Raw genomic sequence first — 20551 nt, forward strand, 5'->3', positions numbered from 1 at the left:
CATGAAGACAATGCAATCTGAATCTAAATTTGACTTAATTGGATGCCTAATTAATTTTTTATGAATTAATTAAAATTTGGACCGAATTAGTAGGCATGTATATCCAACCACACCACATACGTCATCACGCGTTCAATAGACGCGCAATGGTTTTTAGTCTTGTAACACTATTGCAAATAAAACATGTAAAGTACTGGGAAAAAAATTCATAAAAAACGTTTTAATAACAAGCTTTTATGTAATGATGCACTAAAAAGTAGAAAATAAATTATACACTACTATTTAAATTACTATAAAGAAAAGCGTGGGTCTCTTCTCAAATATTAGTAAAGGTATCCAATAGGTACTAAGTCTAAAGTACTAAAGTGACCCACGATTTTCTTTATAGTAATTTAAATAGTAGTGTATAATTTATTTTCTACTTTTTAGTGCATCATTACATAAAAGCTTGTTATTAAAACGTTTTTTATGAATTTTTTTTTTTTTGTATGTCAGTTCAATAATTTTCCCGCCATTTTGTCTAACCTTGACCGTGAGCTGCTAACGATCGATTTATCGCGCCACGTTGGTGACGTAACACAAAGGTCACGACCTATCAGGCCATTGAAAAAAAAACGCACATCTGCCGAGGAATGTGTCCCGCAAGCTTGCGGGTCAGAGGTTATGACCTTAGATTGCGTCACAACGAGTTCACAATGAATTATTTTGTGTCACGGCTAATGGGCGAAAGGCAGCCACTACTTGGGCTATGGCTAATGTGTAAAGGTCAACTCTTAGCTTGGGCCAATACGTAGGGGCCAACTCTTGGCCAGGCCCAATGTGTAGAGACCAACTTTTGGTTAGGCCCAATATGTAAAGGCCAACTTTTGGCTAAGGCCAATACTTAGAGGCCAACTATTGGCCAGGCCCAATGTGTAGAGACCAAATTTTTGTTAGGCCCAATATGTAAAGGCCAACTTTTGGCTAAGGCCAATACTTATAGGCCAACTATTGGCCAGGCCCAATGTGTAGAGACCAAATTTTTGTTAGGCCCAATATGTAATGGCCAACTTTTGGCTAAGGCCAATACTTAGAGGCCAACTATTGGCCAGGCCCAATGTGTAGAGACCAAATTTTTGTTAGGCCCAATATGTAAAGGCCAACTTTTGGCTAAGGCCAATACTTATAGGCCAACTATTGGCCAGGGTCAATATGTAAAGACCAATTCTTGGCCATGGCGAGTACAGTAAGGCCAGTCAACCTATGGCCAATATGTAAAGGCCAACTCCAGGCCATGGTTTATAACGGAGTTGTTTTTATTGAAGAGGGACTAAGTATATTCTCTGCAGCAAACAACCATTAATTTCGGAAGAGACGGGACTGTTTATGCAGTGGTTTTATTATAATGGTATAACGATTCAGGTAAACCACATTATGATGTTGATGTTTGTTACGTTGGTTGTTCTTTGTAGTTGCCCCACGCTCCACCGGGCATTCATAGAAGTAAAATGATATCTAGGTTGTAACAAAAATAACTTCTAATTTTACTTTAAACTAAACAGTAATTTTAAAATGTATACCTTTGGAATTAATATATGTTGAAACAAATAATCGAGACAAGAAAAGTCAAGGTGATGTATGGTAGCTGGTTAATGATTGACACACCTGTCTTTAAGTCACCTGCGGGTCTATCTCACCTGGTGACACCCAGCGATAGACCCCCCACATTATATACCTGGGTTTAAGGCGAGGAGTGGACGTTCATTAGTCTTCTCGTTACTGGCAGGTTAACGAGCATCATTAAATTGTTGAAATGTTGACATGGTAAAATGGACGAGATGTTGGACTGTCCGGTTTAAAACTTCCGGTCCTGACGTATACCGATGTTTTTTTAAAGCATGGAACGTCGGTTCTAGTGAAGGTACTGCACTATACTTTTCTCCAGTGTGTAATAATGTGAGTTTTCTAATGTCTTCATCGATTGGTTGTTGTTAGAAACCAATCCCAGAAAGTTACCATTTGAGTGTTAAACTTTGGGGACTCAACAATAGAAAGCAACACTGTTCCATGTTAAACATATGGACTCAGCTATTGACATAAATCCCAATGTTGTGAATATTGCGGACTCAGCTAGCGGAGTACATCTTATTGTTGCTGTTAAACTTAATCTTCCGCTCTGGAAACAACTTATTGAGATTACATTAGTAGAGTTCTACTATTGAAATAGGTTGCTACACTTGCTGTTGAAATACATTGCTAGACATAAGAGCTCAACTATTGAAATAGGTTGCTACACTTCAACTTGCTGTTGAAATACATTTCTTGACATAAGACCTCAACTACTGAAATATAACCTTTAGCTACCATGAGCTAATCTACTAAGATATTTAATCAGGTTTGGCTAACCCACAGATTCAGCCGTACATCCCGCTCGAGTCACGTGGTATCTAGCCAATCAATCACAGGTGATTGATGCGACTTATCGATTCGTCTGTACTCGTGAGTGATAGATCCTCGCCGAACAAAATCGAGGATCGATCTACAGGTGTTTTATTGGCTGGCGCATGCGCTGATGTTATTTCACGTCCGGGTGTGACAACAGTCGTAGACAGTCTCAGAGATTGCCGTTTTGTGTGGGCATCGTTTTACTTCCTTTATTAACAATACGGTATCTAGTTATATTCAAAATTATATATGCGTGCGTTGTCATCGGAAAAGTACCCATCTGGTGCTTTAACATTTGGTCAAAATTGAATGAGAAGATTTGAACACAAACCTATCCACTCAGAGGGACAAAAAAGAGATTGTGATATAAGAATAAGTTTGTAACAGAGTATATAAATCTACACCATATGTGGATATAACAGCAACATCGACTATAGAGAGCATGCGCAGTTGTTTATTTGCGTATTTTTTTATATGCGAGAAACAGTCGATAGCATGGTCAGTGGTCGTGTGGTCTATAACCCGACCACCCCATCTCATGGTCGATCTTTGTGGTACTGTTATTTGCTCTTGTTACACCACCACCCTATCTCATGACTCAGACAATAGTCGCTGTGGTGGTACGACGCTTATTTAAAGTTATTACCTAACTTTAGTAATGACAAGCACAGTGTAGCAGACCTTCACAGAATGGATTGTAAAAAAAACAACGATGTTTTTATATTGAAATAGCCTTGACAAGAAATACATTTTTAAAACCATCGCACACGCAATCGATGATGATAGCCAATGATTTAAAAGGTCATTGCTTGCTTTAAACTTAACTGACTGGTTCCCCGGTATTAAATGTCCTTGTTTTTTATTTATTCGCATGTATTTTTTCCCAATACGAAACTGTTGAGCACATTAAAAAAAACGCAGGTAAACAAACACGTTCAGACGTCTCTTAGTTCAGGTTACCAGACCTGGCAGCCACAACCTCGGCCGATAATTCTAGAATAAATAGCCAGGTTAACCTTCGAGCACACATCCGGCATCAAACGTGTAAGGTCATCTTGACTGACCCGTGGTCATTTCTGAATCATCAGCAGATGTGAGTTTGTTGCGTGTTGTGTGGCCGTGGTGGTGGAGAATATAATCTTGATGCAAACTTGAGGCATCAGAACTCATTGACGTGTACCAGATGGGAGTGTCATTTGATCACTTGTATGGCGTGACACTATGTGACTTATGTGAAATGTCGCTTTGTGACTTATGTGAAATGTCACTTTGTGACTTACGTGAACTGTCACTTTGTGACAAGTGAAATGTGAAATGTCACTTTATGACTTATGCGAAATGTCACTTTGTGACTTATGTGAAATGTCACTTTGTGACTTATGTGAAATAGGAACTTACGTTATTTGTGAAAAGCAAATGATGAATTATGTAACGTGTTACATTGTGACTTCTATAACATGTCACATTATCAAATGTCAGAAGTCTCACTTGATGGCGTATGTTCATAAAAAAAACTTAACGACATGTATGGCTCATTAGCTCAGCTCATTTCTGTGACTAGCAGGAGTTAATTGTCCACGTGAATACCTGATTAAGATTAGCACGGTGGGGCTATTATTTTCAATATAAAATCCTTCTGTAAAACTCTGCTCACCTGTAATACCTGTACCTGTACACTGACAGACAACACCTGTAAACTGTTGGTGTCCACCAGTTTTGAGTCGTGGAGTCAGTCATGCAGTCAGCCCACGTCCACCAACCTTATGTTTACTCTACTGCTTTCTTTCACCGCTTTAAATCCCATGCCCGGGCGAAAATCAACAGGAAAAATGAAGAAACCAAACAGAGGTGTTTAGCCTTGTGCTAACCTCCTGTCAGGTATGCTGTAACTGCCCGTGGATGGCCCTGGTCAACCCGTCCCCTCCCCACACCCCAGCCACACCTGGTTGTTAATCTGTTAACCCTTGCCCACCTGTCTTGTGGGAGATTTTCCATAAGCTTTTACTTGGTTTACAAGATGTCTGACTTCTGTCTGTCTGCCTACCTGACTGCCTGTCCGTCTGTCCGTCCGTTCGTCTGTCCGTCCGTCCGTCCGTCTGTCTGTCTTTCCGTCTGTCTACTTGCCTGCCTGTCTGTCTGTCTGTCTACCTGACTGTCTACCTGACTGTCTGCCTCTGTCTATCTGTGTCTATCTGTGTCTGTCTGTGTCTGTCTGCCTGCCTGTCTGCCTGCCTGTCTGTCTGTCTGTCTGCCTGCCTGTCTGTCTGTCTGTCTGCCTGTCTGTCTGTCTGTCTGTCTGTCTGTCTGTCTGTCTGTGGCAGATCTTGCAACTCAAGTTTGACCCACTTCTAAAGCATCGATTTTGCTCAAGATTGGCAGATATATTGGAAGACAACGCAAGAATTTCTCATTTCTAATCTAATCACATACTAAATTAGTAATTAACAATTAATTAAAAGATTACCAAAACCAATAGCCATAGGCAGTGGCGTAGCGAGGTCGGGTGTCACCCGGTGCGCCACTTAATGGTGTCACCCCCCCCCCCCCCCCAGAGGCATAGAGACCCTTCCCAGGGACAAACTTTCAAATTTTCGATTTACACCCCCCCCCCCCCCTCAAACTATCGATTTGCACCCCCCTCGAGTTTTTCTCTATATATTTTGCTATTTTTTGCCTTGGTGTCACCCCCCTTAATGGTGTCACCCGGTGCGGTCCGCACCCCCCGCCCCCCCCCCCCCCCCCCCTCGCTACGCCCCTGGCCATAGGAGATATAGTAAATTAATTACTGGCGGTAGAGGATCAGCTGGGTGAGCTGTCTTTTCGGGAGGGTCTCACATCTGAGAACCAACCACGAACGTATAGTAAGGTGCATGTATTTGACTCGTTCAGATTGCAAGCTACTGATCGGGTTTTTAAGCTAATTGATAAGTTTACTCAAATATGGTGTTGGCTGTTGCTAATGTGTAGCTAAGTATAGGAGGTAGGTAATGCAATTAATTATTTTTTAAATGTTGGATTCATTAAGTGTTGAATTTAATCTTATCGAAGTATTTGATTAATTAATGTCGGATACAATTGAAAACAATACTCAAAATTTTGGCTGGGGCTATAACAAAGTAAAGGATTTAGTCATAACAAAGCTTTGGGGTAGTTTCTTCAGTCCCAGATGTTTATATATAACAATGTACCTGCTATACATCTAATACCACAAATGCAATGCTAAATAGAGCACAAAAAGTGATTGATTATCAGCTGATCAGGAAGGTATTAACACTGTCTTGTTGTTGTTATCTCTTCCTTATGAGAACATACACACCTGCTTATAAAAACCTCCACGATAAGCCGATAGGGATTACTTAATCCACTAGGGAAGAATTAACGTGATTGAACTAATCAGATATAATCGTTGATATAGATTTAAATAGATTGCTGCTGTCTTCGGCTGTTGTAGATGGAGCTGTCGTGGGCGGGTTAGTGTGTTATAAGGGCAGATAGAATTGTCGTGTGGCGGGTTGGTATGTAATAAGGGCAGATAGAATTGTCGTGTGGCGGGTTGGTATGTAATAAGGGCAGATAGAATTGTCGTGTGGCGGGTTGGTGTGTACTAAGGGCAGATAGAATTGTCGTGTGGCGGGTTGGTGTGTAATAAGGGCAGATAGAATTGTCGTGTGGCGGGTTGGTATGTAATAAGGGCAGATAGAATTGTCGTGTGGCGGGTTGGTATGTAATAAGGGCAGATAGAATTGTCGTGTGGCGGGTTGGTGTGTACTAAGGGCAGATAGAATTGTCGTCTAGCGGGTTGGTGTGTAATAAGGGCAGATAGAATTGTCGTTTAGCTGGTTGGTGTGTAATAAGGGCAGATAGAATTGTCGTGTGGCGGGTTGGTATGTAATAAGGGCAGATAGAATTGTCGTGTGGCGGGTTGGTGTGTACTAAGGGCAGATAGAATTGTCGTCTAGCGGGTTGGTGTGTAATAAGGGCAGATAGAATTGTCGTTTAGCTGGTTGGTGTGTAATAAGGGCAGATAGAATTGTCGTGTGGCGGGTTGGTATGTAATAAGGGCAGATAGAATTGTCGTGTGGCGGGTTGGTGTGTACTAAGGGCAGATAGAATTGTCGTCTAGCGGGTTGGTGTGTAATAAGGGCAGATAGAATTGTCGTTTAGCTGGTTGGTGTGTAATAAGGGCAGATAGAATTGTCGTGTGGCGGGTTGGTATGTAATAAGGGCAGATAGAATTGTCGTGTGGCGGGTTGGTGTGTACTAAGGGCAGATAGAATTGTCGTTTAGCTGGTTGGTGTGTAATAAGGGCAGATAGAATTGTCGTGTGGCGGGTTGGTATGTAATAAGGGCAGATAGAATTGTCGTGTGGCGGGTTGGTGTGTACTAAGGGCAGATAGAATTGTCGTGTGGCGGGTTGGTATGTAATAAGGGCAGATAGAATTGTCGTGTAGCAGGTTGGTGTGTAATAAGGGCAGATAGAATTGTCGTGTGGCGGGTTGGTATGTAATAAGGGCAGATAGAATTGTCGTGTAGCGGGTTGGTGTGTTATGAGGGCAGATAGAATTGTCGTGTGGCGGGTTGGTATGTAATAAGGGCAGATAGAATTGTCGTGTAGCGGGTTGGTGTGTTATGAGGGCAGATAGAATTGTCGTGTTGTGGGTTGGTGTGTACTAAGGGCAGATAGAATTGTCGTGTGGCGGGTTGGTATGTAATAAGGGCAGATAGAATTGTCGTGTAGCTGGTTGGTGTGTAATAAGGGCAGATAGAATTGTCGTGTATCGGGTTGGTGTGGAATAAGGGCAGATAGAATTGTTGTGTAGCTGGTTGGTGTGTAATAAGGGCAGATAGAATTGTCGTTTAGCGGGTTGGTGTGTATTAAGGGGCAGATCCCACAGAATGTCATTCTTTATCTGGACAAATTAGAACATTGATTATGTTTTTTGTGATGTTCACCTTAGTTGTATGTAAATTACATTGCACGTACAATTTGATAATAGTCCTAGACTATTCTAATCGATGGTTGCCTTACTGTTAACTGACTCATTGGCGCCACTTTCTGACAGAGTTAAAACAATCAGGTGAGCAGTTCCAATCACAACGATTGTCTGTAAGTAGTTCATGTAAAGTTCACTGGGTCAGGCTGGCGATGGATCGATGTCGGCAGACGACTTTGGTGGCTGATTAGTTTTGGCCAGGTAATCTATACAGGGAGTTTTGGCCAGGTAATCTATACAGGGAGTTTTGGCCAGATAATCTATACAGGGAGTTTGGGCCAGATAATTCAGTGAATGATGAGCTTTGGCCAGGTAATCTGGGCAGGGAGTTATGGCCAGATAATTCATACGGGGGGGGGGGGGGTTGGTCAGATAAATTGTGCAGGGAGTTTTGGCCAGGTAATATATGTGGGTGGTTAAAGCCAGGTAATCTATAAAGGGACTTTTGGCCAGGTATTCTATGAAGGGAGTTAGGGCCAGGTATTCCATGAAGGGAGTTTGTTTGATTTTTTTTGTGTTTTTTTTTTTTTTTTTGTTTTTTTTTTTGGGGGGGGGGGGTGGGCATTGTGAATGGTGTGAGGTTGCATAGTAACTAATGGATGCAACTGTATTGTGTACATAGTTAGGAGAGCATGGTGTACATAGCCAGTTACTATATAGCGTTACATTTAAATCTAGATCAAACCTGACTTCCAGTTGGTATATGGATTTATTAGACCCTAATCTTGATTAGATATTAATTTGTCTTTCTTCCTCTACTCCTACCTTATCTATCGCTGCCCCGCCCCTGCGCTTCCTCCTTTGGTATCCAAAAACGACCATTTGACACTGCCGGTAAAATGTAGGTCAGATTTACACAGGGAAACCCCGTTGCACGTCATAATTACATTCCGGCCAAACGCATCGTACGATAAGGGTGACCACAATTTGTGAGCTCAGTATTAGCCCCATTTTTCATATATTTTTTTTTTTGTTATTGTTTCAACCGAATGTTGTCCGCATAATTGATTCTGCTACAGAGCAGAGTACAGTGCAAAAACGGTTTTGATTGAAAAATATCGATTAACATATTATTCTAGCTTTAGATCAATATTTTAGCATACATTTTTTAAAGTTATTGAACAACATGTGTTGTTTTTATGTACTTTTTTACGATACATAAGATGAGTCACATATAAAGTTCATACATTAGAGTCATTCACTAGAATCACACAATAGATTTATAGTCGCACATTAGTCATACAATAGAGTCATAGAATCACACGTTAGAGTCATAGAGTCACACATTAGAGTCATAGAGTCACACATTAGAGTCATAGTCATACATAAGAGTCATAGTCATACATTAGAGTCATACATTAGAGTCATAGAGTCACACATTAGAGTCATAGTCATACATTAGAGTCATAGTCATACATTAGAGTCATACATTAGAGTCATAGAGTCACACATTAGAGTCATAGTCATACATTAGAGTCATAGTCATACATTAGAGTCATACATTAGAGTCATAGAGTCACACATTAGAGTCATAGTCATACATTAGAGTCACACATTAGAGTCATAGTCATACATTAGAGTCACACATTAGAGTCATAGTCATACATTAGAGTCACGCATTAGAGTCACGCATTAGAGTCACTCCTAAGCTCATGTTTCCCACTCAACTCACGTCCCCAATCGATGCCGAGTTCTGCGACTAAACTGAACAGTGAGTCGTCTGTCCGCCGACCTTTGTCACGCATGGCTGGGTATGACTCAGGCGGAAATCTTCCGCATCGAGACGATTTCCGCGCAGTCGGAGGGCGGCTCAAGTGGAGCGTAGGGGGTGGGGGGTTGATATGCCGTGAGGGTGAGGCGTGGTGTGGTACGGTGGGGGTGGGGGATAAGTGTAGGAGTCAGCACGGCAGGAAGTGAGTGAGTTCTTTGTGCTGGGCGTGTGCCGTGGTTTTTTCATCCCGCGGTAACTTCCCCTCTTTTAAACTAGGAACACAGTGAGTACATACCGGCCGGTGTCTTCGTGCTGGGTGAGTTCTCGTGTGTAGTTCGTGTGTAGCTCGTGTGTGCTTTGTGTGTAGTTCATGTGTAGCTCGTGTGTACTCACATCAATATATCTGCTCACGTCGCGGTAAGTTTTGTCCTAGTTAAATCAGCACATTACGTCACTCAGTTGTAGTTGTCTCAGTTGTGTATTGGTGTGTGTGAGAACTATAACTGGCTAGTTAAATCACAACATTACGTCACTCATTTGTAGTTTTCTCAGTTGTGTTTGGTGTGTTAGTGTGGGGAATATTACTGGTTTTCTTGGTTAGGCTCTAGTTGTATGTGCACCCTTGCTCAGCTATGAGTACAGAGGTATATGGCTGTGTACACAATGTTTAACACTGTGTACACTGAGGATACATCAGTCATTTAACAACCAATACATCAGTGATTTAACGACCAATACATCAGTCATTTAACGACCAATGCATCGGTGATTTTACGGCAATATATCAGTGATTTTACGAAGATATATCGGTGAATTATCGATCAATACAGCAAGGATTTAGTTCTTTGCAATACAAAAGTGATTTAATGACCTATGCATCATTTATTTAACGACCCGTGATTTATATTTACAACAGTGATTTATATAACACGACCGTTATAATAGTGATTTATTTAACACGACCGTTATAACAGTGATTTATTTAACACGACCGTTATAACAGTGATTTATATAACACGACCGTTATAACAGTGATTTATATAACACGACCGTTATAACAGTGATTTGTATAACATGACCAATACATTATCACAGCAAACCAAGTCAGGATGTATCGTGTGTGTTTTACCGTGGCTTATATCCGGGTGAAAGGTCATGTGTGTGAGACGTTAGTGCTGTGATGTGCAATCGAGTGAGCTGAGTACTACAGTGTGTTCGTAATTAGCCCAAAGGTCATGCGAGTGAGTACCCCACTGGGAAGTGTAATTTGGTGTGTTTGTATTGGAGAGCTCATGCGTGTTTTATAGTCCAGTACTTTTTTGGCTTGTAAGTTTGTTTTTCTTGAGTATGCTATCTTAATATTCCCCATTTAGCGTTTTATATGAACAAAAACTTGACATAATGTTGTGGAGTGGCAATTTTGTTAACATAATCATATTTTACAAACATAGAAAAATATTCCTTTAGATTTTAGATGAAGCAATACAGAAGAGTATTATGAGCAATTATAATAGAGAAATGATTGTTTCTTTTTTGTATATTTTTATATAACATTTCTAGTAAGATACAAAAGTAAAGTTTGAATGAAAACATAGCCATTAAATAAAATTATTAATTTTCTTAATCTTTTCTTTTCCTAATGAGCATATCCATTTGAATAATGATTGTTTTCACTGATGTTAATTAGGCAACGCCTTTGTTTAATTTATTTCCTGATTGCTCTAATACTTAAACACTGCAACTATGGTTTAATTTTTAATTAAATTTTAATTAATGTGTCAATCTTATCCTTATCTATTTTATTGGGGAATTTCAATAAACAAATTTTATTGTTAAATCCCTAAATTGTTGGGCTGATTGTGGTATTGATTACCCTTTCTTTTTTTTTTTCTTTTTTTTTTCTTTTGGGATGCTAATTTTATTAATCATTCTTCCTCAGCTGGGGTTTATAATCAGCAGAAGCCACAATTCAGACTCCATACCCCTCTCTTCAGCAGACGACTTGCAGACGTGCCAGAGAGTTTTAAAATTTTAATAAGCTCTAGACGGACGGGCGGTTGTTTGATCGTTTTTTCAAGGTGAGCTCATCTTTTTATTTTTCACTCGAATAAAGAACGGCCTCGTGGTCTATTTTTAGCACGGCCGTGTATCCCCGATTAATGATATGAAAGTAGGTCAAGTTCACGCCGCTATCTCTGCTGATATAAATTTCTCCCAGTCATATAATGTGTGTCAGTCTGTTCACCTCTTGGTGATCCAGATTTGGTTTTTTGTAGTTCCAACCTGAAAGTTAAAACATGTTTTTAGTAATGCTTGCTAATGCGGATACACTTATCTATGGCTGAAGGGGGTCATTGACACAGTGGGCCCGTATATATATATAGGCCATAGTACGTTGTCCTGGTATTGCTGTTGTCATGCTGAGTTAAAACTGACATGACATCATGATGAAAATCGAACTGATAAATAACGTCATGAAAAAATCGATCTCATACATAACGTCATGAAGAAAATCGAACTGATACATAACGTCATGAAAAAAATCGAACTGATACATAACGTCATGAAAAAAATTGAACTGATACATAACGTCATGATGAAAATTGAACTGACAAGATGATATATGGAGCGTATTAAAATATATCAACATTGTACTTATATTTTAATCTTGCATGAAAATTCTGACAAGTATCTGGTATGTACCGATGGTTTATGTATGTTTCTCATTATTTGTCGGATGTGTTATGTGTCATCCTCAGGTGTGTATCTCGTTGTATGCGCGTTATGAATGTTGTTTCGTCAGTTCCACAATTGTCTATCAGTTTTTGTACATCGGGCATATGCTAATTTAACGATATAAAAAAATACCATTAAAATGCTTGTCTTGCTTGAACTGAATCTATTTTAAGCGCATTGTCTTCTGTTTACGTTTCAATCATAGAAGGTATTCAACGCTAGCCAGATACTGTGCTAAAAAAATCTTTCTATTGTGCTAAAATTTAAAGCTGTCTTATTGTGCTAAAAAATTTGAGGCTACATATTTTCCTAAAAGAGTTGAAGCTCACTGTATTGTGCTAGAATTCACTGTCTTTGTTTGTCGCAACTTTGTCCTACCAGAAATCTATTCAACCTACTCTTTGTTACACATTCTTTCCCTCACCCCCCCCCCACACCCCACCCCACTGTTTAAGCTAACAATCCTTTAGCTGGGGAAATAATTTGATCATAGGACACCACGTTAATCTTAAACCAACACATGGAGGAGGTAATGTGGGGAGCGGGGGAGGAGTATTATTGTTAGGTGGAGAGGACAGGTGTACTTTATGTTGCGTCAAAGTAAGTTGCATTGTGCCTACTGTCTCGCTGCAACTTAAGTCAGCAGTGGTTAGCGTGCTATTGTAGTAGTTAGACTAAGGTCCCACTAAGACATAGGCCTTCCAGATAAATTCATCCTGAGCTTGTTTCTCCAATAGTCCCCAGTGGTAAACCATCTTTGTTAGTTAGCTCTCCCAGTCAAGTCGCCATGTTTTTTCTTTCCCCGCCTCTTTCTATCGCGTGCCCTGGAGATTTCAGGCAGCGATCTCTGTCTTGATGTGCTGGAGTTGACGACCAAAATAGACCAAGTTACCAGTACATTGAACACACGTTTCTGTAACACATTGTATTGTTTGGTAACATATAAACACATGCAAGTTACCAGTACATTGAATACACGTTTCTGTAACACATTTTATTGTTTGCTAACATACAAACACATGCAAGTTCTACACGTAGCTACACTCAGGAAACTGTTGGACCAATGTTGGTAATAATTAATTCACGGTGTACTTCAGTAGGCCTACAGCTTTTAAAATCTTAGAACAGAAATGATCATTGTATCTTTCTAATTTGAATTTAATTCGTTGTTTTTTTTGTTGTTTTTTTGTTTTTTTTAAATTGTGGATCGTGGCCATAGCGATAGGGCATATGACGTCTCACATTCTGGGTAAATGACCCCTGGCCTATTGTGTAGATGATCTAATACCAATAGGGTTTATGACGTCACAACTGTAACAACTAAATACTGACATAGTACTTTTGTTATACCTGGCCAGTCCACGTTCAAATTATCGCAGTAAAACAAACGAAAACCTTGACTGAACTCGGCCAATTGCAGGGGAAATAACTCTGGAGTAGCAATAAATAATTCAAGCAGAGTTCTAAGCTGGGATGTCGTGTGCTTACCCCCACTGTACCGGACATTGAACCCTTATCTTATCGCCCCCTAGGTCAGCCCGTGGGCCTTAAATAGGCCACTTAATAATGGAAGCGATAAAAGCACCTTGAACTATTTTAAACACCTGGCGTCGACTTTATCTTTCTGTAGTGCACACATTTTTTATATATTTCTTTTTTATGCTTAGTTTCTTATTTCCCTGTTCATTATTTTGACTGACATTTCCTATGTGAATTAGTAAAACAATTATTTAATATAAGTCAACGTTTTTAAATATAAAATCCTATTGACCCACAGAATAAGAGTGTAAAAGAAACGGATAAAAGAGCTTGGCATTTGATTGGGTATGCCCCCTTCCCCTTCCCCTCCCCCTCCCCATCCCCACCACTAACTACTCCAATCTTTACTCTGTATTAAATTCATTTAAATTGGTCTCCACGTTTACGACCTTATGCATTTTATATTATGTTACCATTGCTGCCTGGGGCTGACACCCCCTCACCTCCTCTGGCTACGCCACTAACAGCTGTACAAGACAAATGGGAAATAGAAGGAGGGACTGGCTGTTAATGATAGAACCCAGATCCCACCCAATGAGTCAAAAAAAAAAAAACTAAGCTCACGATAAGAAAAACTAAGCTCAAGATTAAACAAAAACTAAGCTCACGATTAAACAAAAACTAAGCTCACGGGGAGAAAACTAAGCTCAAGGGAACAAAAACTACCACAAGATTAAAAATATCAATGTTTATTCTAGAATTATATAATTAGCGAATAGATAAAGGTTTTGCTTAGGTTAATTAATAACTAGATTCTAATTAACTTGATTACGTAAGAAAACAGCCCAGGGCGTGTCATTCGCCTAGAGCACAAATGATCTACACTACATGACAATACATAGTAAAGTATATCACTTGTTCTTAAGAGATCTAATTAAGTCAAAAGTTTCATCAGCTGAGTCAAGCAGGTTTGACACGACCAGAAATGGACATGCCGCGGAACTTAATGTCGAGCAAAAACATCGGTTATAGGATGGTAGGATGACGGTTATTTGAAATCTACTAACTTCTGTAGAGTGGAGGGTGTGTAATGGGTAAAGTTTGATTTAGAAACTCTTGTAGATAAGCTAAGGAGATGGTGGGTCGTTGGTCAGAGATTTTAGAAAGTGCTCGGTACAATGGGTGAAGAACTTAAGTCTCTTGTCGCCAATAGCCTTTGTCTAGTTGTGAAGATTATTCCCCAGTGTTGATGTAATTCGAAAAGGTTTCTTGTTTGTTTGTTTTTTTAATTATTTTTTTTTTAACGCGCGTCTAGCTTGACGATTTTTCAACCTACTCAGGCAAACTGTGAGTGATAACAGTAAAAAGGTTCAGCTACTCGTTGTTCGAAGTTTTAACATTGCTACCTCAGCACTAACTCAGTGCTACCTCAGTACTAGCTCAGATCTGCCTAAGTAATAGCGCAGAGCTACCTCAGTACTAGCTCATAGTTACCTCAGTGCTACCTCAGTACTAACTCAGTGCTACCTCAGTACCAGCTCAGAGCTACAGTACTACTTCAGTACTAACTCACTGCTACCTCAGCACTAGCTCAGTGCTACCTCAGTACTAACTCATAGTTACCTCAGTACTACCTCAGTGCTACCTCAGACCTGGATCGAACATGAGCTGCACGTGTAATTGACTGCTCACATTAGCCGGAGAGTTTTCTCGCTCTTATCGGAAAACGTGAGAGGTCCAACGTGAAAAACACAGCACTTATTTTTTAAATACTTTCTTATATATATATATATATATATATATATATATATATATATATATATATATATATATATATATATATATATATATATATATATATATATATATATATATATATATATATATATATTGGCATAGCAGTACAGTACACTGGTTAATGCTTTTGTTCTAGTTGAATAAGACAAGGGAGAAAACCGCAAACGTTCTTCAGTAATGGTTTTCTGTAATTGTATGTATATAATCTTTAATTACATGTACATATCATGTAATTGAAATGTGAGCGAAGCGATAGCAGTAATATCGGGTTAACAATAGAACAATGCCATTGGCTGGCCCAAGACAAAGGGACGTTATTACATAAAAATGTAAGCCCAGAGAAACTTTTGGCTTGGTTCTGACATGAGTATTGTCCCAGCTACCTACGTGTGTGGTTGTCTCCCTTAATGGCTATGGCTTCAACAGGTGAGCTGTTGATATAGTGACACTGTTTAATTAGCTAGATTTCTTTCACCGATCAAATCAGGTTGGAAAAACTGTTTATTTTCTACCAGTGTTTGTTTTCATTCTCTTTGAGTGATCTACAGCTTCTCTTTGCTTGCTTTTAGTGAGTATTCTTCGTATATAGCCCGTCATTGTATATAATTTAACCCTTCGAAAAACGAGTCATACTACAAATATATACGTGCATTAAACTTAACCATCATATGTTTTGCTTTCCAAAAAGGTACGTTGTGTTAATTTATTGTTGATTTTTATGGGTTATTCCTCTTAAAAATATAACTGAGAAATGTCGTGACTTTTGTATGTATACACTTGATAGTCAACTGACCTCTGAACTTGTCTGTCATAACTTAGTAAAGTCACGCCCAAGTCTCCAATAAAAATAAAATATTGCCAGCCAACAAATGTGATTTAAATCAAGTGCTTGTTACATTAGCACTGCCCCAAATCTCCATCAAAAATAAAATGTTACCAGCCAACAAATGTGATTTAAATTAAGTGCTTGTTACATTAGCACTGCCCCAAATCTCCATCAAAAATAAAATGTTGCCTGCTTATAAATGTGATTTAAACCAGGTATGTGTTATCTTAGCACTGAATCCACCATAAAGATTAGAGTTGCTGTGCCAATGGAATTTGTCCTTGCTAATCGCCCAGCATCGCCACATAAAGTGTCGTTGAGTATCTTATCTTGGTGTTGATAGAAGCTCTCTCCTCTGTGTGCTTCAGGCAGATACTCCAGAGATAGGTATCTGAACAATCTGCTGACCATAGCATGTGGCTAAATAGATAATGAAAGGTTTTGTCATTTCTTATCAGAAATGGGTTAGTGTAAGGAGTTACAAAAGTCTTACCAGCAGTATGGGTTCAGGGTTTCATTCGGACATTTTTCTCCGGGGTGGGGCACTTAAACTTTCCGGGAGTGATACTTGTTGAAGTAATATTTCCTATTTAATTGAATTTGTTTTATATTTCTCTCCCCCCCCCCCCCCCCATTCCTTCCCTTCCCCCCCCCCCCTCCCAGGTGGACGTGCTCCGGGGGTTAGGATCTATATTAGTTTTGCCACTTCTATTAGCTACGGCTAGAAACTTTGAACTACGGTGTGGGCTCTATATTTGTAGACTCAGCTACGACATGTATAGAGTAGCCTGCCGAGTTGTGTGTACTTGGAGTCCAGGACTTTCCAATGATTCCATCGTTTGAATGGAGAGCCAGACCTCCAGCAGGGCTGAGTTACGTCTGTAAGATGTTCGTTATACAGGTCTAAGCTTGGGGTCAATGAAACTGTGTCAGCGTGACCCGTCTGTGATTACCAGACCGTGAAACCACACGGGACGTTACGAGATCTGTACATAGGGCCTATATGACGTGTGGGTGTTGATTGACTGTGTGTGATGGAGATGTTCTATGGGTGTTGTTAATGTGGTGTTTCCTTTAGCCGAGGTGTATGTTCTTTAACTGTTCTAATCGTTCTATAGCCACTGGTCCAAAGCTATGGTCTTATACCAGAACTATAGTTCCCATTATCTTAAGTATTAGCTAACATTTGTGTATCTATCACTTTTTCCACCCGCTAGCATTTAAGCTGGACGCGATAGCATTAGTGCATTCGTACTTAGTTGTTGACAAACATAAGTGTCACTTTCCTAAATAAATTTTAACATTTTGATTCGTTATTTATTTTTGTGATGAGGGTTTAATGTTGTGCTTGTAAGAGAATGTGGGACCAGTGGTGGGGAGGGGGGAGAAAGAGTCGGGAGGGATAGTGTTGGGGGGAAATTAAGTGTCGGAACATGGGGGAGGGGAATATTACATAAAAGTTCAGACCAGGGTGGGTGAAGAATTAAGTGTCGGAACAAAGGGGTGGGATATAAGGAATGAAAAATACGACCGGGGATGGGGGAACAGAAAAACTTTGGTCGCTTAGTTCATCGAGTCACTCGTGTTACTGAGATAAGAATGGGCCACCTTCATTCATTCTCTGCCCACGTCGTCACTAGTCGCATGTTGCCTGGTCTGATGGTCGCATGTTAGATAGGCTGTCGGTAAAATAAATAGTTTAACGTTAGGCCGTGACATGTTGATGTGAGATGGAGCACAGGTAATAACCCACTTTTTTTTTATCTGTACTCTAGTCACCACATCACCTGTGTGTTAGCGTTACCTTGTTCTTCGTTCACAGAGTTTCTTCAGGCATCTCTTCGGGGGGGCGAAGCCCCCCCGAAAATTTTTTACCGCCCCCCCCGAACGAAATGAAATTTATATAATTTATATAGAAAATATATACTTTTAACAGTGTCCGCCCCCCCCGAAGAAAGTTTACCGCCCCCCCCGAAGATTTCAAGTGCCCCCCCGGAGAAAAAAGTCTGGAAGAAACACTGTTCGTTCATGTTTCATTCCAGACCTGTTTATGTCGGTCAGTTCATTTTTATACGCCATCTCTGTTTAAAAAAACGGACTACATAACTACGTAATAGAAAGTTTAAAGTTATGTTTTTAAAAAGTCTATGTAATTCCTTGTAACACAGAATAAAAGTTGTAAGTTGGCCTACGTAATTCTATGTCATATAGGTAATAGGTTTTAAGTTGGCCCATGCATTTCCATGTAACCGAATATAACTTCTAAGTTGCCCCATGTTAGAATGTAAGTTGGCCCATGTAATTCTCTATAACAGAATATAACTTCTAATTTGGCCCATGTAAGACAGAATGAAAGTCTAAGTTTAACTGTGACCATTTAAGACAGAATGAAAGTCTAAGTTTAGCTGTGACTATGTAAGACAGAATGAAAGTCTAAGTTTAACTGTGACCATTTAAGACAGAATGAAAGTCTAAGTTTAGCTGTGACTATGTAAGACAGAATGAAAGTCTAAGTTTAGCTGTGACTATGTAAGACAGAATGAAAGTCTAAGTTTAACTGTGACCATTTAAGACAGAATGAAAGTCTAAGTTTAGCTGTGACCAAGAAAGAACGACTAGGTCGGCACGGTGTAGACGAACTTGCCCTGTAGATTTTTAACTCGAGGCTGGTCACGTCATTTTCACTGAACAGAGGTCACCAACGGCTTCTTTCTTTACGTCAGGTTTTATATCACTCGTGTATGTGTGTGTGTGTGGGGGGGGGGGGGGGGGTGATAGCTTTCTCATATATTTTACACGTAGTGTGTTTAATTGATTCCTCCACAAGTTTGTCAACGTTTAACTATAATTATATTGTTGATATTTATTTATACAGTGAGGAAAGATGTGGTATTTAATAGAATTTTTTTTTTACCGTTCTGTTTTTTTTTCTACATTTACACTTAAGTGTACAAAATTAAAAACAAATTTAGTCCTAAAATTAAAAAGGTCAAAAATGAGCTGTTCATTTTATAATTTGTTTTTATATGACACTAATTCCACCTACTTAAAAGTGCAATTAACGAATCAATAAACCCTCCACCATCCGCCCCTCCCCCAAACACCCTGCGAGTAAATTAGTAATGCTAAACTAGCTGCTTGATGAGCTATAGATCGGCCTGCAAGCGATCAAACCACCTGTCCGTAATAGCCTGCATTTTATAGATCTACATACGATTTTACGTGTTAATGTATTGCGCTCTTAACCCCAAGACTGCTGTCACACCTGTGGGTGAGGTCACCTCTACCTGTGTCCACCATACTCTACCCTACACCCATGCCCCCTATAACAGTTGTGCCGTAAGGATATCACGATGCAGGTATAAAATGACTATCAGGGGGTCGGTCATACCATGGACGATTAAATTGTAGATTATATTTTACAAATTGGGGGAATTCGGCAGGTTTATTGATTCTACCTGGAAATGGAATACAAATTTTAAAAGACGCAACACACCGCAACCTTTTTTCTTTCACTACAAAAAAAAATTTCCCATACCATTAGAGACACCCTTGGGTTGGATGCCGGGGTATATGAACTCCCAACCCTCTGTAGGTCACTGGTTGCAGTGTAACGCGTGTACGGCGATGTGACCATCTATGTTGTCCACACACAGGCTGGCCCTAGCGAGGGGTTCAAATCCTTCAGATATCGACTTATTCGTCTGAAATCCTAATTTAGACCTGTATATCATCTGCCCTATGTTTGAACCTTACCTGCCCGCTATAGACTTTCACCTCTTACCTGTCTGGTACCACGTGTTGTTGTTGTTCCGGGTCAGTGAACACGGACCCGCCCAGTGGTACGAACAGCTGACGCGCGGTCAGCTGTGAAACAAGACCAAGAAGTCGAGCACAACACGTCACGGCTGACCGCGCACGGTGTGAATGGAGGAAATTTCGTCATGACGTCAGATCTGGTGTCACACGGTACGGGAACTGACTGTTAAACACAAATAGACTTCTAACAACTGTTACACGTTCGAGATCTGACCCAGCTAGACCGTGGTGTTTGGGCATTTAATGAGATCATCAACTGTAAAACACTCTGTACTTAGCCACGGTTCATGGACTAATTAAAAGAAAAAAAAGATGAAACAAAATCCGCTTTAATTAAACCATGACCTACATTTTGACTCTGGCTGGTAGCGCTTGCTTGCAGACGCCCTCCAATAAAGCCCGAGCTATTTGCACGTGTTGACCTGCTGTCTATTTTTACCTACTGACCCGTGAGAGATCGCTGCTGATCTACGCTAGCTGTTTGAACGTACTGACCACTTCACGTAATGTTTTATTGAATGTTTCCCAACGCCCATTTTCAATCTAAATCTAATTATTACTTGTCGTTAATTTGCAATCGCGTCTTCTTTGCTTAAATTAATCGATAATTGATTTGCGTGCCTGGGGTGTTGCGTCTAGGTTGGTGCTTGTGAACGTCATAAGGTCAAAGTTCAAATAACGACTAAGTGTCCTTTCGCGGGAAAGGGGAGAGAAATGCCATTAGAATCAATCGAAGTCAGGTATAGTTTGTATCAGTGGTACAGT

General features: G+C 40.0%; 1 protein-coding gene across 6 annotated transcripts in view; it reads left to right on the plus strand.

Annotated features, from left to right (window-relative positions):
* LOC131941202 (uncharacterized) overlaps positions 1-20551 on the plus strand; it is a 47467-nt gene that overhangs the window by 9401 nt on the left and 17515 nt on the right. For 2 of the 6 annotated variants that reach the window (XM_059300272.1, XM_059300306.1), the window contains exon 2: positions 11069-11207. The gene's annotated coding sequence lies outside the window, so the exon portion shown is untranslated. Of the gene's footprint in view, positions 1-9353; positions 9446-10393; positions 10456-11068; positions 11208-17612; positions 17709-20551 lie in introns of those variants that run through there. The other 4 variants (XM_059300263.1, XM_059300300.1, XM_059300282.1 and 1 more) reach the window with 3 other exon arrangements.

This window comes from Physella acuta, unplaced genomic scaffold (assembly GCF_028476545.2).
Source record: "Physella acuta isolate Inbredline_101_S28 unplaced genomic scaffold, ASM2847654v3 ptg000028l, whole genome shotgun sequence".
NCBI lineage: Eukaryota > Metazoa > Mollusca > Gastropoda > Physidae > Physella > Physella acuta.